The sequence below is a fragment of the Pinus tabuliformis genome, chromosome 5_1 (genome assembly GCF_031772625.1).
Source record: "Pinus tabuliformis cultivar Carrire ecotype Pingquan chromosome 5_1, CPIR1, whole genome shotgun sequence".
NCBI lineage: Eukaryota > Viridiplantae > Streptophyta > Pinopsida > Pinales > Pinaceae > Pinus > Pinus tabuliformis.
In genome coordinates, this window is record NC_142305.1 from 637,921,477 (window position 1) to 637,941,365 (window position 19,889).

The window sequence follows — 19,889 nt, forward strand, 5'->3', positions numbered from 1 at the left end:
GTTTTGATTAGCTGATCGAAACCTAGCAAATCATGTTCTCGAGTTGCAAGGTGTTTATTCTCTGGGAAGCAAGCCAACTCTGCCCACCCAATTTGATCTATCTTTCTCTCTTGTTACTAGTTGGATTGGAGCCGACACAAGGAATTGGTTGATGCAGCCAGGTTGAGATGTCGATAAAATCAAATAGTTTTATTACGTATATAATGTGATTTCATGATGGTCTTGGAATTAAGCTCACAACAACCGTTGGTTGTGATGGAATGATCAAGTAGCTATATCACTTTTATTACGTACATAATAAAGGTGAATTCTTCGAACATACATAAGGGTGAGCCTGTCGAACTCTCGACTAAAGGAGAGGTACGGATTTGTCGTCTCGGGGAGCTCCCCAAACCCCCAGAGGAGTGCTGCCAGTAGGGGGGTGACATCTATGATAACCTTATCTTGTTTCCAACCCACCCACCTGCAAGAACTAGACATGTTAGCCTTAGACCACTTGATGTTCTCCGACAATGAACATCCGCTAAGGAAGATAGGTTTGATAAGGTCGATAATTAGTCAAAGGTGGGTAAAACAAGGGTTGTCAGAAGGAGCATGGGAATGAATGGCTGGCAGGAGCGGAATAAGGCACGCATAATGACTTATATAATAGCAGCATTGTCGTAAGTAAACCGCTCTTATGACATAATCGTATATAAGCTACTAGAAAGAAAGAGGGAGATATAGCATAACGATCGATATAATCCGATGCATGGGTGTTTTATCTATCTGGTAAGCTCAGGCATGATGGGATATATATCTATCCAATCAGCTCAGGCAGGCATGGGGTGGGCTTCTGTGCCTCATCATTCTCATGGGGAAGGCTTCGCATGGGGCAGGATTCTCTATCCAAGTCACCCCAGTCAGTAAGGTGGTAAACCCAGCCAGTCAGTAAGGTTCTGGTCTGCTTTCCCAGTTCAGTAAGGTGGTCCCCAGTCAGGTTCTAGCGAGCCTATATCAATCAAGCTCAGGACGAGTCATCTACGACAACAGTACAGCTAGCTCCCTCCCTCCAACCAAGTACGAGCGCTAGCCCATTCCATCAGTTTTCCCGAGCCTATTCATTCAGTGGGCGCAGGGAAGGAGGTTTACCCTATTTTGTTAAACCCAACCAAAGCAGGAGCGGAGGGAGGGGAGAATGCATTTGTATGTATACGAGCGAGTTTCGTGAAACGTACCAAATTCACCCTAGCGCAAGGAGAGAGAGAATGCTCTACCGCTAACTCAAGGAGATAATGCACTTCCCCTATATTTATTACCCTCAAAGCCTGAGATAGCGATTGAGGGAAGAAAGTAGTATTTGGTTCTTACCCCCGAAAGATAGGCATGCATCAGACTGCCTAGCCAAGCCAGATAGGTAAGCAATAGAATTCTTATATAGTTTCCCTACAATAAAAAAAAAGATAGGTAAGCAATAGTACTTCATTCTTATGCCTGCCAGGGGGCCTTTGCTTCCCCACAAGTACGTTCTCTTTCGTGCGTGAAAAGGAAGGCAGGAGATCTCTTTCGTTCGGGTTGCCCACCCTAAGGCTCTGGGGCTTCGTAGAAGGCTTTGGGCTTCGTAGATGGGTAAGGCGTAACGTATTGAAAGCCAGTGGTCAATATATCTTCAGTGGTTTGAATCAATAGTTAGTCAACAGCCACGAAGTGGTAATAAAAATTGGAACTAACCCTACTACTTATATCTATTTAGGAATTAATGGTCAACCTGGAATTGTCTTTACTACTCAATCAGGAAGGTCCCGGAGGGGCTTGCGCTTCCTAGTGCAAGGAACGTAGTGCTTGCTTGACGTTAGGAAAGCAAGGAACGCTACCTTTCATAAATATAAGATACTCACTTGCTCAAAGAAAGAATGGGAGATGCTCACTTGAAGGAGGATTGAGGATGCTCACTAACTCACTTGAATGAAAACCAATCTTAATCTTATTCAAAAGAAGCTTATACGAAAGCAACTAAATGAATGGTTTATAAGCAGGAATAGTTTCTTTCTATAAGGAAGGAGGAATGACTCTGCTCTCTAGAACCTGTGACGGGAGGAATTGCTCTTTGGAACCTGTGACTCTCACTTGGCCCAATAAGCAAAAAAAGATATATATATATATGTTGCTTTGGTCTCCACTCATTTGATTACCCCGCTTTTCGCAAAGCAATATAAAGCAGGCTTAGGGGGCACTATAAGAAAGAGATACTCAAGGATTTTAAACTTACGATACTTGATATTTAGAGGGATGGAAAATCATGTATTGAATATTAAAAGAATGGAAAACTATATATTGAATTCCATTATCTACAATTAATACTGAGAGAGAAGGAAAACTATATATTAAATTATATTAATGAGTAATTAAATTTATATTTAATATTTATTAATTATTAATTAAATTGATAATGGCATTATTAATTAAATTTAATATAAAAGAATAGGATTTTAAATTAAGATACTTGATATTTAGAGAGATGGAAAATCATGTATTGAACATTAAAGGGATATTGAATTCCATTATGTGATAAAGAAGGAAAATTATATATTAAATTATATTATATTGTAATTGATAAATCAAATTGATTTAATTTATTAATGAGTAATTAAATTGATATTTAATATTTATTAGTCAATAATATAAAAGAAGTGGAATATTAGTTTAATTTAAAAACTATTAAAAAATATACTATTATTAAAATTATATTAAATTAAACTTGTTTAAAATAAAAAAATAAAACAAGTTTGAAATATAATTGTATTTGTTAATTAATTTTAATTTAATTTAAAATATTTTTTTATAAAAATTTCAAACACAAAAATTAGGGGTTGTCTATTTAGCATTTAAATTTGGCTAGATAGCCAAAAATAGTGAAAATCCGACAAAACAAATTCAAAAAATTTGACAATAAGAAAAATATATGACAATAAGAATGTTTGAATTAAATTTTTAATAGTGAAAATAGATTCAACACTATCAATCAAAAATCTTTACAGCACCCAAAATCTTAAATCTTAAGATTAATAGCTATAACCTGTCAGATTTTATCAAACTCTTACCCATAATTTTTTGGACAAATGTGAAAGTTGGGTAAACTACGGGAAAAAATTATTCACCTATTTATTTTGTACTTGATTACTACTGACAATTGCGGCTGAGATGTTGTGATACTCCTAAAATCACAAATCGTGAGACGTCGCTTCCTCGTTCATCTCATAAAGCAAGGCTTGTACGAGCCAACAAAGCAAGGTAGCAAGGTGTCCTAGGGATTGAATACAGATGACAACGCACCTACTGGGAGCTCACTGGTCCTCTTCACTGTTTTCAATCTCTCGTTGTTTCCACAAGTACTGTTGTGTTTCACTCTCTTCCGATGAAGGAATTTAAACTGTTGTAACAACAAAAACTGTAACTTCTGTAATTTTTCCAGATTATTTCAAACATATTTTAAGGCGAAAGGTGGCGAGGGTTTTTCTTCATTAAATCCACAAACACTGACGACCTCTATTGAAGGTCTCTTGTGTCAATCCAGGTTATTTCAAACAGGTTTAAGACAAAAGTTGGTGAGGGTTTCTTCATAAACACTGAAGGTCCCTTGAGTCAATCCTGGGTCGAGAAGAAGAAACCTTGTAAAAGGAATATGCAGTGACAAAAACCGTCAAAAAGACAATCAAGAAAGTGATTCCTAACCCTTTCCATTAAAAAACTATCCTTAAAGGCTAAAAATGCGTCCAGTGAAAGAAAATAGATTCATCCTTAGTGTCCTCCTACTTAGTAAAAATGTCGAAAATTACCTACCAGAACTCGAAATAGAGTACATTCCAGTGAAGACAAATTTCACGAAGTATTTGAAATAGATTCATCCTTAGTGTACTCTACTCAATGAAAATGTAGAAAATTACCTACCAAAACTTCTTGTTGCGAATTCAGTAGACTGCATGTAGAAAATACATGACAGTGGCGCACAGAAAGGCAAGGGAAAGCTAAAATTGCATCCTCTAAAGTAATTGAAGCCAAAATCGGCGTCTGAAGTAGCCGCCACTGCGAGCGACCCTCCTCCATATGGAAGCGGTCATGGCCAGGGTAAACGTAAGCAGTCATGGCCAGGACTGTATGTAGAAAAGACATAACAATGGCGCACAAAAGGGTGAAGGAAAGACGGAATTGCATCCAAATTCAGCGTCTGAAGCTGCCGCCGCTGCTCCTTCTTCATATGCGAGCGGCCATGGCCAGAGTAAACTGCATCCAAATACAGCGTCTGAAGCTGCCGCCGCCGCTCCTTCTTCATATGCGAGCGGCCATGGCCAGAGTAAACGAAATCTCTCTCTTTATTTGCAGCGTGATTTCCATGACAACTTCCTCCTCTTCTGCCACGGTCTTCATATTTCGTTTCTTGCGCCTTCTTCCCATGCTTTGCTATGCATGGAATGGCTCTTCAACCGTCCAATGTGCGAGATGGACGCTTTGATATACAGTGTACTTACTGGTGTACTTACGGCTGCCATCCTGGTCGTGCCTATTTTTCCTCGCTATAAATTAATATTATTTTAAATCATATAAAATACGTAAGGCAATTCCCTTTGGGACCAACAACCAAACTACATAATTTTAGATTTTTTCGTCGATACCCTTACTTGACTCGTTACCCTTTTTCGCTTTCTCTTTTATGAGAAAATATCGTTGTCCTAATATTGTATTCTTTATTAGGAAAGATGCTTATTCATCGGCATGTATCTCAAATCCAAATATGTAATAATTATTTATGTGATTTTATAATATTTTAATATATAATTATTTATGTGATTTTATAATATTTTTAATAGGTAAGTATATTAAATGTATTAAAATTATAAATTATTTATATAAAAATAATATTAATTTTTAAGAAATTGAACTTTAGAGTGCCCCGCGTACAACCACATTAGATCTCAGTTTCATAATCTTTGTTGCAACATTGACTTCTCTAGCCTTTTACAATGTCAAAATTACAGTGAGTTTGGGAGGCTTTTCTCCAAGCTTTTTGAGCATAGGAATAAAATCTTAAATCAATCTAAATAACTTGTTTCTTTAGGTCCGATAGACCAAAGTTTGGTCTCAGTGGACGTTAACCATCATCATCATCATCATAAACATTTAAATATCCTTGTTAAAAAGTCCATGGTATAGCATAAGCCATACGAAAAATTATTAGCTATATAATAGATTTACATAATTTAATACTAATGTTTGTTATTACTAAATTATTATAATTTATATCAATATAAATTTTATTTTATATTGATTATATAAAATAATTATAATTATAATATCATTTATATATGATGCTAAGCTTGTTCTAAAGTCTGTTCACAAACAAAGTTGTGAACATAGTGCATTTCAAGGGCTAGTATGCAATGGGTTGATGGACAATATTTATTGTGAATAAGCTTCTTGTTGTATGGCTATTATACAATGACCTGAAGGGTAGGTCCACTAAGTATAAGAGATATTATGGGATGATATGTAGAGTATTTGATAGATAAAACCACTATGAGAAGTTGTGAGTGACATAGGGTAATGTGCACTAGAAGGGCTGACGGAGAAGGGCTTCTCTAGCAAGTAAGTTAGATTGTTTATCCTTGTATAATTTTGTGGGAAGATTGTAGATCTGAAGCAACAGATCACAAGCCCTATGTTTTGTATACTATGTATACTAGTGGTACTAGTGATCAAGGGCCATGATCCCTGGTACGGGAGCTCCATGATTATTTTATGGATGGATTAATAAAATAATCGAGCTTTAGGCTCAAATATTTATGTACTAGATTGATTTTCATTGCTTAAGATTTTTGCTATGCAAAGTGCTAGAAATTTGTGGGTTTCTAGTGTGTTTGTGTGTATGATTAGCCTCGAACCAGATCTAGGGCCTTGTACTAATGTTAGTAATGATTTGCATTCCTTAAACCTAGTGGAATTGATGTTTTCCCTAATATGTTTTCCTCCTACTTCTGTAAACTTAAAGTATATGTTTTCCTCCTTTGATATCTTTTGATATATTTTCTCCCCTTCATTGGCAATTAATGAACACATCTGCAAGATACTCAAAGATATTTTCTTTAAGGTTTTGGATTTGTGTTAAATCTCTCCTTCACATTCTCTTAACTCCTTGATATAGGCCTTATATCCTTTCTAACTTTCCAAAGGTTCATCCCTAGTGTTGAAGATGGACTTGAGAAATACATCTTTCCCCTCCTCTAAATAGTACCCCTTTTTGATAATATAATGCACTTTATGTTAATATTTTTCATGAGATTTTTGTTGTATTTCAAAGATTTCTCATAAGATTTTATGGTTTTGTTTTTATTCAATGGGTGAGGAAATTAGTGCAGACTCAAACAACTTAGTTCGATGTTGTTTTCGTAAGTGAAGACTAAAGATAAGGCATGTATGGTTAATTTATCTCATTCCATGCTACATAATTATATAATGTGTGTTTTTTTAAATTTAGATGTAATGTAGGCAATGGAAAGTAGTTTTTTTCTTTTTTTTTTGCAATGTAGGTAATGGAAAGTGCAGCACTCTTGAACATCTTTTTGTAAAAGGGCCAAAGGGTGAGTTCTCTTTTGTTGCACAACGCATGTAATCCTCCCCATTTCAAATACAATGGTGCTACTCCCTCCTTACTTTTGCATAAGAATTTCGGTTGCCATTAAACATTTTATACTATATTATAGTCTATTTAATATCTCTCATAAGAATTTTAGTATGTTCTAAAGATTTCTCATGAGATTTTTTTATTTTATTTTGTTTTTTCGTTAGATTCAATGGTTGGAGGAATCAAGGTTAGGTCTTAGAACCTATAGGGGAATTTGGAGGATTAGTGATGAATCTACTAAAATGTTCGTGTGAGAGAGATCCTAGTAAAGTGCAGAGGTAGAGGAAAAGGCGAGTTCTTTAGGTGCCGATTCCATGTTATGATATATTGTGACAGCCTCCTTATTTCAAATACAATGGCTCCCCTCCTTTTTTATGTTTCTATAAGATCTATTTACTTCTGCATAAGATTACATATAGGATTTTTGGTCTCTATTTAAAATTTCTCATAGGATAATCTAGTCTTTGTTTGATATTTATTTTAACATACTTCGTGTGTATTTAATATTCTCACAAGTATTTTGGTCTCTTTTACTTTAATTTGTGCTATGGAGAGTGTTCTTTGTTCGCATGTGGATGCTTTTTGGGGTTGCAAAGTAGAGTTTGTCTCTAATGTTTCTCTCTATTTGTTCCTCTTCGTTTTTTGTCTTGTTTTTTGTTATTGTAATTTGTATCTTTCACTATTGTTGTTATTGTTTTTGTTTTGTTTTTTTTAATCTAAACATTTGTGAGCATGACTAATTTTCTTAAATTTAGATGTGATTAGTGTAGGTATAGGAAAATAGAGGATTATTGATGAGACTCACGAAATATCTTTGTGAGAGATATGTGGGCCAGTGTAATAGAGGTAGAGGTAGATGGTGAGTTCTTATTTGGTGGAAAGCCCATGTATGCTATGCTATGAAATTGTTCTCATTTCAAATAAAAAGTTATCCTCCCTTAGCTATTTAGGGTGTGTGATTTTTGTTTTTGAATAAAATGTAATTAATATTGCATAATATTTTTGCTCTATTCTTGTGTCTTTTCAAGATTTCATGTAAGATATTTTGATCTTTATTTAATTTTTTATGGTTTAGTTTAGTGGGTGGTAAATTAATGTAGGTCCTAATGGTCCAATATTTCATAGATGTATTGGGTAAAGGTGAACGTTGTGGTGTATTTATGGTCACATACATGTGTTTGTTTAAATTAGAAGCATTTTACATTATTAGTCATTTGTTTAGTGATGAGTGTAATGCAGTGTAGGTAAAAGAATGCAGGGGATCACTAACGAAACTCTACTGAAATATCTTCCTTAAGAGAGACATTATAGTGGAGTGTAGATACAAACATGGAGGTAAGTTTTCTTTTGGTGCAAAATCCATTCATAATCTCCTACAAAATCTTCTCGTTACAAACATTGTAGTTCTTTTCCCTCTTTACTTATTTAGGGTTTATGATTTTTGGTGTTTGAATAAGATATACCTTTTGGTGCATACGATTATTCATAAGATATTTAGTCTTTGTTTAAGATTTTCGGTAAGATATTTTTTCTGTATTTCATATTTCTCACAATATTTTATGTGTATTTAGTATTTTTTTCATAATATTTTATTGTCTCTATTTAATACTGCTCTATTTTTTGATGTGCAGGTTTCCTTGGTTGGCCATGGACACTTTTTGGGGTTGTAAAGCATACTCTTATTTGTTTTTTTATGTTTTTTTCTTGTTATTTTTGTTTTTTGTTCTAATTGTTGGTCATATTTTTTGCTATTTGTCTTAGTTTTTTTTTTAATTGTTGTGGCTCTTATATCATTGAATTTATGAGCATGGCCATGCTAATTTGTGGTTTAGTATCTTGCTTTTCTTGTGTTTTTTTATTTATTTTTCTATTTTTTTATTGAATGGGTGAAGAAATGAAGAAATACCTTAACAACCCATAATGTGGGTGTAGGGTATTTACTTGTTTGTGGGAAAAGGCAAAAAATGTATGTATAAGGGGAATTTACTTGTTTTCTACCACATAATTATGTTGTTTCATGGCCATTTTAATTTAACAGATTTGTTGTGTCATCCTTATATCATGTGTTTGTTGAAATTTAAATGCAATGCTGAGTAAGAAAAGTGAATAAGCACTAATGAATATCTTTGTGTGAGAGAGACATGGAGCATTATAGCAAATATAGAAGCAAAGGTAGAGGGTAAGTTATCTTTTGGTACAAGGCTCATGTAGCATGTATGTTCTACTATAAAATCCTCCTAGTTCATAGTTCAGATATGATGGTTCTCCACCCTTCTTACCAATTTGGGGTTTTTAATTTTTCGTAGCATAATATGTACCTCAGTTTAAATTATATGCATATTCTATTATTTGTAATTCTCTTATTTATTGGATGTAGTGCAAATGCAGGTAAAGAAAGGTGGTCGAGCAAAGGTGGAGCAACAATGTTGAATTCTCTTATTTATTAGATGTAGTGCAACTGCAGGTAAAGAAAGGTGGTCGAGCAAAGGTGGAGCAACAATGTTGAATTCTCTTATTTATTGGATGTAGTGCAACTATAGGTAAAGAAAGGTGGTCGAGCAAAGGTGGAGCAACAATGTTGAATTCTCTTATTTATTGGATGTAGTGCAACTACAAGTAAAGAAAGGTGGTCGAGCAAAGGTGGAGCAACAATGTTGAATTCTCTTATTTATTGGATGTAGTGCAACTGCAGGTAAAGAAAGGTGGTCGAGCAAAGGTGAAGCAACAATGTTGAAACTTCTAAAATATTTTTGTGTAAGAGAGACTTGGATTAGTATAGGAGAATGAAAAGGTAGAGGGTGAATTCTCTTTTGGTTCCGATATGCTTACCATCTCATTTTTAATATTATGGTTCTCCTCCCTTATTCCTTATTCAAGGTTTATGATTTTTTTTTTTAGTAGTCCAGGTTCTATTCATTCACCAAAAAAGAAGTACATCAATGACAAAATGCAAGTAGTCTCACCCTGACCAGGTTTGTTTACTACCACTAACAGCATATGGCATAGAAACAATAGTACAACTAGAGACACAGTCCATAACTTAGGAGGCCAAAATCACCAAAATACAAATAAGACAAGTAAAACACTTGTAACCATGCTCAGTCATCAAAGGTAATAGAAGCAGGATTGTCCAGAACAATCCTTGGAGGAGGAGGGGGACCGTAAGAACACTGGAAGTGTTTCTCGAAATAGGCCATCCATGACTCCAGCTTCACCACCTTCTCAAATAGTAGATTCTGACCCCTCCATACCACCATGATCCTCTCTCGAACATGACATTGAAAATAATGCAGCTTGTTGAGTGTAACATAGTGCTTTATGTTCTTCCTTCCTAGCCTTCTCAAATTTTTCCAAGAGGTCCAATACAGACTGAACTAGGTCCCGACAATTCTATGAACACCATTGTTTACCCGCAGTCACCCCACGTCCATGCCATCACACCTTGCCCTGACCATTAGTGTCGACCATGAGTGTCACACTACCTAGCTTCACAGTCCCCATTGTTCGCCCACCATGACTTGTCGATGATCTGCCTTGACCACCACGAGCCCCCGCTACTGCCCAACCCCTGCTACTAATGGCTCTATCTCCCTGCACAGAGTGAGAAAGCCCTTGTCCACCACTGCCACCTTCAGATTCGTATGATACCCCCCCCCCCCCAACCGAATTTCTTTTTGACAGGGGTATAGAGTGAGAGTTACGTGGCATGGGACATATTTTCAAAAAAATCAGAGCACCAACTAACTGCAAAGCCACCCAAATCACCACAATACATGCCAAAACAACTATCAATCCCAAATTTACCAGAAGATTTGGATGGCAGAGTGCTACCTACCCATTGTCTCTCTCTCTAGGAGTATAAAATGAAACAGTGATAAAGAAACTCCACAAGCAAATCAAAGGATTACCAATTACTCGTAAAAAAGGAGCTGTAGGGAACAAAGACACAGACCAAGCAACGAGACATATAACCATCGACTAAGTAGTTTCAAGCTCCCCAGATAACCAACTACCTTGAAATTCTTAAGACAACTGAATACCCAGTTGTGGGTCGCAGGCAGTCTAGGAAAACCTTCAAAAAGACAAGACCCCATAAGAGAACCAGTTGACAGGATAAACAAACTCCCCCGTGAACACAAAAGGAATCCAAGAACAAAATTGATCGAACACCCACGAGAAGGCTTGAGGGCCAACTTGATAACCAGATACAGAGCACATAGACCATTGTAAGAAACATGAAACCGCACACAAGAAAGGATACTTATCAATTCTATGACCCAGAGGCTGAGGAGGATGCATCGGCTACAAAACCGCCACCATTCCTAGACAGGGCATCAGCTGGAGAGACCACTAATACCACAAAAACTCGACCGACTCACAACAGACCACCAAAATGCTACAACTGCATACCATACCTGGAGATCAACAAACTCCATATACCAATGTCCCTCACCCGCTCCCACGCCCAACGAAACTGATGGAAATTTCGCACACTGCTTATTTACTCCCCTCGTACTGCTAATGAGGTGAGAGGACAAGGAGGTCGACCTCCACACCAATTGCAATGTATTCATCATTAGAAACCACATGTTCCGATTTCCTCGTTGTTTTTCACCCCCATCAGGGACAGGGTTTAGGAAGTGGAGATATAAAGGCAGATCATAGGAATGGTGTACATTGTATAGGTGCATTTGTTGAAGGGGAAGACTAAGCAGGAGGAAGAGGTGGGTATGGTTTCATGTGTCTGATTCAATTAAGTGCATTCTATATTATTTGAGATTTATTTATATGGTGAGTGTAATGCAAATCTAGGTAAAGGAAGGTGGAGGAGCACTCATGAAACTATTGAATCTTTTTGCGTGAGAGAGACTTGGAGAAGTGTTGAAGAGTGAAAACGTACAAGGTGAGTTCTCTTTTAGTATGGATATTTTCTCGTTTCAATACAATGGTTCCCAAACCACTTCACATTTCTCACAAGATATTTTCTGTATTTGATATTTCATATTTTTCATGATATTTCTCACAAAATATCTTGTGTGGTTGATATCTCTTATGGGAGTTTTTGGTCTCTTATTAATACTTATCTAATTTTTGTTGTGCAGGGTGTCCTTGGTTGGCTTGGAGCTTTTTACGGTTGGGGAGTTGTGTTTGTGTCTATTGCTTCTTTTTGCTATACATGTTTATTTTTGTTTTTATCATTTTTTTTTTGGCAATTGCTAGTTCTTTTTGTTTATTTTTATTTTTTGTAATTGTTATGTTTGTTTTATTTTTGCATTTTATGAGCATGGCCATGTAAATTTGTGGTTTGGAATTTTGTTTCCTCATATATATATATCTATATATATATATATATATATATATATATATATATATATATATATATATTATTATTTTTTTTTTTTTCCCACGGAGAAAAATCATAATTTCCATTACTTTGTTGAAAATTACATGCTGTAGATGCCCATAGGCATATGCAAATACTTTGACCGTAGTCAGCTGTTTGAAGTTACAAAATTCTAAAACAGATAGACCCTATTGGGTGTGTTGTACATATATAAATAATTACATATTCAAAAAATCACCAATAGTGATCGTTGTTCTGTTGCCAAAAGTTTTTCTAATTACAAGATAGGAAAGAAACTGTGAAAAAGGACAAGTATGTGCCACTGATATTAGGGCCTGTCTGCCCTCCGAAGTTCCTGATCTATATATGGTATGTGGAAGTACTGGTAGGTCCTCTCCAGTGTGTACTCTGTGATCAGCCATTCTCCTCAAGGACGATGCATTACCTCTTTCGATAGCTTGTCCGCACTTTCATTACGCTCCCTGTAGATATGAGTGCATGAAATGTGATCAAAATGTGTTTTGAGAAAAAACAATTTCATCCATAATAGTTCTGAGAGTATATGCATGGCATAAAGTTGTGTTGTTAAACCAATTTATGACTATTTTGGAATCCCCGAGAATTTGTAAGTGTCTGCATTGTTTGAGAATGGTGAAATGTAATAAGTGTCGAAAAGTAATCAACTCTGCATAATTATTTGTACCCTCTCCCAAACCCATGCATATGTGAAAAGAATGAGTGTCTGATAGATGAAGGATTATGCCTCCCCCACATCCCTGTGCTTGTGCAGCCCCATCAAAATATGCCCAGGGGTGGGCTTTGTCAATTTGTTCCTGTGTGATGATCCGAGTTCTGTTGACAATATCCTCAGCTGGGAGTTCCTCATAGCTCGAGCAGATTTTTGGAGGTATTAGGGCCCAGTTTATGTTCCGGTCTCGAAAAATGATATTATTGCGGCCCATCCATATGTGCCAAGTGACCAAGAGTGGCAAATTTCTAGTTTTTGGTTCAGTTGCAGCTTCCCACCATCTATCCCAGGCATTTGGGATATCAACGCCACTCCAGGTTTGCTTAATATTTAGAGTGTGCAAGACTTGTGTCCAAAGTATTTGGGATGTAGAGCAAGTGAGGAATAAGTGTTGATTTGTTTCCTCCTCCTCATGGCATAAAACGCACCAAGTCGGGCATGGGAAAGCCCTTTTTCTGAGATTTGCTCCTGTGGAGGTTTTATCCATTATGATATTCCACATCAATAATTTTGTGCGTGGAGGGGCTTTTAACTTCCAAAGTTGACTCCACCAGCTCATCAATCTGTCCGGTTTGTGCTCAGCATGAATGATATCATACCCTTGCTTGGAGGAGTAGTGACCATTTTTAGTAAACCCCCAAATCAATTCATCCTCTTCTTCATTGAGGCGTACATGGGATTCTAATAAAGCTTGCAGAAATATTCTCCACTGTCTTTCCCATTGGATCGGGATATTCCAAGCCTCTCCTGTCTACCATGCTTGTAGGAGAATGGTTGTATTACGTTGGTCTCCTAGATGTGAAATGTACAGGGCTCCATTGTAGTTGAGGAGTGTGATCAATTCTGGTGGGAGTTGATAAGCATTTCCACTACCAATCCAAGGATCAATCCCAATAAGAACTGACGCCCCATTTCCAATCCTCCAGATAAGTCCTCTTTTGATGATGGGCAGGGTGTTTAATATGGCCCTCCAAATGACTGAAATGCCTTTCCTGTTCCATGTAGGTCGCCTTATCCAATCAATAATAGAGCTGGGCCAAATGTATTTATGGGTGACCACCTCCAACCAAAGACTCTTGTGCTTCAGTAGTAGCCAACCTTGTTTAGCAGCCAGTGCTTGTGCGAAAGCCGGGAGATGCTTTAAGCCTCATCCTCCCCATTTTTTGGGGATCGTAATTCTGCTCCATTTGACCCATGCATAAGGCTTTCCATCTTTCTTGCCCTTCCACAGGAAATGGCTACAAACTCGTTGGATCCTGTGTAGAATCCCCAAGGGAATCCAGGCCAAGGACATCCAAAAGACTGGGGTTGCTTCTATTACTGCTTTTATGAGTACCAGTCTTCCAGCCCTGGATAGAAGGCGATGACACCAGATATTTATTCTTTTTTCCACCTTTGAGATCAACTAGGTCCAATCTGCTATTTTGTAGCCATCAGCTTTAATCCTGAAGCCCAAATACTTCAGTCCATCCTGTAGTTCCAATATTTGATAGGGGAAATTTTGTAGGGCGAGATGGGTTTCTTGTTGAGTACATTCAGAGAAAGATACAATAGACTTTTCCTTATTGATTTCCATTCCTGTAGCAGCACTGAAGAGTTTTAATGTCTCCCTGAGAGTAATGATATCCTGTATACCCCCATTGAGAAAGATGAGAATATCATCAACAAAAAGTAGATGAGTTAAAAGGAAGTGATCAGTAATCATAAGTCCCCTGAGTCTCCCAGCACGCTTCTCCGTTGCTATCAGTCTACTCAGGCCTTCCATGACTAGAAGGAACAGTAGGGGGGATAAGGGGCATCCTTGCCTGATTCCCCTTTCCACCTGAAAGGAATGGGAGGCTGACCCATTTATAAGGAGTGCAAAGGATACTGAAGTTATACATCCTATTATCAATCTGGTGAACTCCAAATGGAACCCCATATGTGTGAGTATCATCCTTAGATTTAACCAAATTACTTTATCAAAGGCTTTTGAGAGGTCGATTTTGAGTGCCATCCCTTTTAGTTTTCTCAATTTAATGGAGTGGAGGGCCTCTTGGGCAGAGCCAATGGCTTCATGAATATGTCTATTACGGAGGAAGGCGAATTGTTCTTGAGAAATGTGTTCAGAGAGGATTGGCTTGATGCGATTGGCTATAATCTTGGCAATAATTTTGTAGAGACAATTGCAAAGGGATATGGGGCGGAAGACATGGAAGGAGGTGGGGGAGTCAGTCTTGGGTATGAGGGCAATGAAAGTGGAGTTTAAGGGGGCATATATGCGACCAAGAGACCGGCTCTCTTCTATCACTCCTAGTAGGTCTGGTCCAATGATATCCAAGAAAGCAATATAGAATTCCACGGGCAACCATCCAGCCCTCGAATTTTGTCTTTCTTGAACCATTTGAGAGTGCTTTCTAATTCCCCCATGGAAACCGATTTTATGAGATCCTCAATTCCATCCGGTTCCAAGTACCCAGGGAAATGGCTAGCAAGGTTAATGATTTCGACAAGAGATGGGGCAGGGGGTGCTTTGAAGAGCTGCTTAAAGTGGGAGATACCAAGTTGGGTGAGCTGTGAGTGAGTGGTGGCCAACTGATCCTAATCCGAGGGCATCTGCCAGATAGTATTGCTGGCTTTCCTTCCATTAGCAAAATTGTGGAAGAATTTTGTGTTGCCATCCCCTGCTTGTAGCCAGATTGCTCTGCTTCCGAGTCTCCATAATTCTTCCCGGTCAAGAAGGATCTTGGATCTCTGAGATTCCAAGTCCACAAGATGAATCTTTGCTTCAGTGGATAAGTAGCCAAGCCCACTAACATCCGTTAAGGAGGCTAGCTGAGCTTCGATGTCCACAAGGGATTGATCATCCCTAGCTTTTTTCCTTTTAGTCCATTCAATGGTTAATCTCTTGAGCTGATGCAGGTTTTTGCATAAATTTGCAGCCTTCCTCTGATCCCTGAGGGGTGGTTGGGCATGCCAGAAATCTGAAACCATATTAATATAATCCAGATCCTTTAACCAAGAAGAGTTAAATTTGAAAGGGGCCCTTGGTTTCCTGGATGGGCTAGCCACTTCCAAGAAAATGGGGGAGTGATTCGAGATTCCCCCGAGCCTACCCATTGCTTGTAGATGGCGAGAGTTCTGAGTAGATCTTCATGTATAAGATATTTGTCCAGCCTTCTACCAAGGGCAGCTTCGCCAGTACGCCTATTATGCCATGTTGGCATCTTCTTGTTCATGGGTACATCTATGAGCCCATATTGATCCAGAAGAGAGCTCAACTGATCTAAGAGAGGGTCAAGCTACGAGTGATGCCCCCAGGATTCCTCATTTCCAATGGAAAAGTTCAGGTCTCCCCCTATGATAGTGGCACTATTAATCAAGGGGTTATCCAGAAGGGATTGCCAAAAAGCAAGCCTATTTTGGTTGGGGGCATAGATATTAATGATGCGAAGCTGTTTGCCTAAATCTGTAGAGAAAATGTCCATTCCCAGGAATCCCTGGCCCCCCCAAGAGGATATCATCCTAATAGATTTTGTATTGATTCCAATGGCTAGACCCCCAGATTGGCCCACTGCATCCAGGCCTTGGAAGTGCCAGCCAGGTAGAAAGACTTGCAGGATCTTAGAAATCTGATCAGAAGGCCCTAGGGTTTCTTGAAGAAGAATCATGTCACAGGGAGTACAGTGCAAGAGGCGCTTGAGGGCCAATTTTTTTTTGGGCTGGCCAAGCCCCTACAATTGAAAGAGAGCCAAATCATAAGGGAATAGTATCAAGGGTTTCAGATGCTCTAAGTGCCCTTTCAATGGTGGTTTGTCGACCTTGCACCACATCTGCCCTCACAGATTTGATGGCTTTGGATATCTTTGAAGGCTTGCCTCTGGTGGGTTTTATCTTGGAGAGGGGAGGGGGATGTCGAGACCTAGCAGGGAGGGGTTGTTCAAAGGTCGAGATCGGAGATTGTAGGTGTGCGAGCCCGATGCAGAGGGGGAGGGAGGGGGTTGTAGGAGAGGGTTCAGAGCTTGTAAAGATGACGGGGTAGTGGAGAAAATGGGGGAGGGGGGCTCGAGCTCACAGTTAATGGTGGAATGTGTGCATGATAGGGATGCAGAGTGGGAAGCAGGAAAATGTATAGATGCATTAAATTGATTGAAAAGCATAGCAGAGGAAAAGGAAGGAGGAGCATTACTCGTTGTAGGAGCAGCTTCCACAACAGACCGGGATCGAGTCAGTGGAGGGGATGTAGGTGGTATCCATGGAGCACTGGTTTGCTGAGCAGTGACTCCATCTGCATCCTTTAAGTGATCCTGACCTGAGGGCTGCTCATCCACAATCAGGTCTTCAGACAGACGGTGTTTCGATCCCCTTGCAGCCTCTTGAGAAGTAGGAGTGAGCAGCGGACAATCCTTGTATAGATGACCGACCTTGTGGCATCTTCTGCACTAAAAAGGCACTCCTTCGTAATCTAGATTTTGACGGCGCGAGAAATGCCTCCAGTGGAGGGTTATCTTTTCCTGCAGCCCATCCCTAGTATCTAGATGAACCAGGATTCGCATCATTGTCATAATCCCTGACTTTTCAAACGATTGATCATGTTCTAAGTAGGTACCCAGCGCATCTCCAATACGCTTGAACACAACAAGGGTCCATAACTGCATTGGAAGGCCCGACAAACGGACCCAAATCGGCCCTCCACCCAACTGTTCTCTCTCATGGTCAAATAAAGGGTCCCATCTTTTTAACAGTATTGAAGCAAGCTCGATGTGCCAGAAGCGGGATAGTATCTAGTCGGTGTATTCTTCCCTATGGAAGCACAGGGCAAACCACCCACGAGCCAGGACCCTGATAATGGGTAATTCTTTGAGCAGGGAACCCCAAATCTCCGAGGTCCAGAGGCGAAGACGATCCACTGAGTAGTTCCTGCCCCTCACTCGACCCACCAGAACCTTCTTTGTTGTGTCTGTGACTTCGCCCATCAAAATATCCTCTTTTAGGGTTAGGTTGATGTCCTTTTCCACAGATTTTAGGCACCTGCCTTTCTTGGGTTTGTTTGAGCGGTGAGCAGTCAAATAATCCTTGAGCAGACCCTGACAACCCTGGTTAATAGTTTGGGGAGTGGACGGGGTGGATTTAGGGTTAGGGATCGGGGAGCTTAAGCAGCCTGAGTGGATGGGGGTTTTAGGGTTTGTACCTCCAGGGTTTAGGGTAGCACTTGAGAGGGTAGGAATGGTGGGAGGAGGGGGCCCGGATGGGGGTATACGGGAGGTAGAGAGAGCACAATGGGGCGCTGAGGTATGAGGAGGGTGAAACAGGGGGGCGTCGAAAGTGGGTGAGGGTTGGAGACAAGTTCCCAGCAGGTTTAAGGTCGCTGGAGAGAGCGGGGGATAGTCCATGGTCCTTGAGTAATTGTAGTTGGGATTAGAGTTGATGCAAATTCCACACAAGTAGAGGAAAAAGGTAAGAGAGAGATATGTATCGCTTGCTTTTTTCTGCATAATTTTATAATTCCAAGATGTTTTAAATTAACTCAGTTGTTGCTTCAAAATTATACCATGCGTGTTTATTTATATTTAGAGGCAATGCATATAAAGTAAGGTTGAATGCTAATGAAACTATTGAATGTCCTTTTGTGACAGAGACTTGGGATACGCTATAGATGAGACACTACCTAGTTCTTCGGTTTCCCAGGGTCACATCTCATGGATGTTGAACACTGAAGGGGATGCGAGAATCCCACTAGCAATAAGGGAATTCTATTCTATGGGCACATAAGGCCTCTCCTCTGCATAGAAGCTACAACTCTCCAAAATATGGTACACCATGTGTTCAATAAAATTATAGTTGCACATTTTGTGCATGGGGGTGGTAGGTCATTCAACCCCCCTCTTTAATTGCCTGCAGAGTTGATGGGGTGGTAGGCACCCCCCCCAGAACCTGTTTTTTGCTTGTGTGTGTCTATATATATATAACTACCCTTAATCTTTTTCATGGAGATATTTTGCCTCCAATGGTAATGTGATGGCTCTTATAAAACTTCTTACATGAGAGATAGGTTTTGGGGGCTTGATGATTGCAAGGGGAGGAAAACATAGGAATTGGGCTATAAATGATACTTTTAGAACTCATGGGCATGAACAAGGCTTTAACTCATTACATATGCTTTCAAAAGGAATTATTTAGCCTCCGAGTGGAATATGTTGTTCCTATAATGCCTTGGACAATAAGAATGGGTCTCAAGGCCTCATCAATTAATTTGAAAGGAAAATAAGGTTCGTGGGCCATATATGGAGTTTTTAAGGATTAAGAGCCATAAACAATGCAAAAAACCACAAAGCATGCATTTATAGGAGATCATTATCCTTAGAGTTAGATATAGGTGCCATTAGAAGATTTTGTGTGCTAGGGATGGGTCTTGAGGCATTAACTATTGTTAAGGGATAAATAAAAGGAATCAGGCCACAAATTAAGATTCTCGAGTTAACGAAGCATGATTAAGACTTTTAACCACAACATAGATCCTTTAAAGTGGACCTTTTAGACACAAATGGGGTGTGGACACTATCGAGAGTTGTATTCATAATAGGCATAGATTTCAATGCCTTATCATAATCATGGGAGAAAAACAAGGGCTTTATCCCTTAAGTTGATCTCTAATGCTCATTGATTGTGAATATGGCCTCAAACCAGAGCATGCGCCTTTTTGAGGAAATATTTGCCCTTAAAGTGGAATAAGGTTGCCATTATGAAGTCTTGTGCAACAAGGATGGGTGTCTTAAAGCATTGGTCGTGGCTAAGAGAGAAAAATAATGGCCTTAGTTCCTTTATGAAACCTTCAATAATCAAGAGCCAAAAACAATGCCACAAACCACATAATGTCTCTTCTATATAATACCATTGTTATTTAAGCAAGTTATGGTTACCATTACAATGTTTTCTACGTCAAGGAAGAGCTTTCAAACCTTAACCTTGGTTGAGTGAGAAATCCAAAGAGTTAGATCCTAAATGAATATTCTTATGTTGATGGGCCTTGACCAAGGCCTTAAATGACAACACAAGCTCTCTAAAATGAATCTTTTTCATACAAGTAGGATAGAGGTGTTATTAAATTTTTTTCTACGATAAGGATTGGTCTCATGTCCTTTACCATGATTAATGGAGGAACA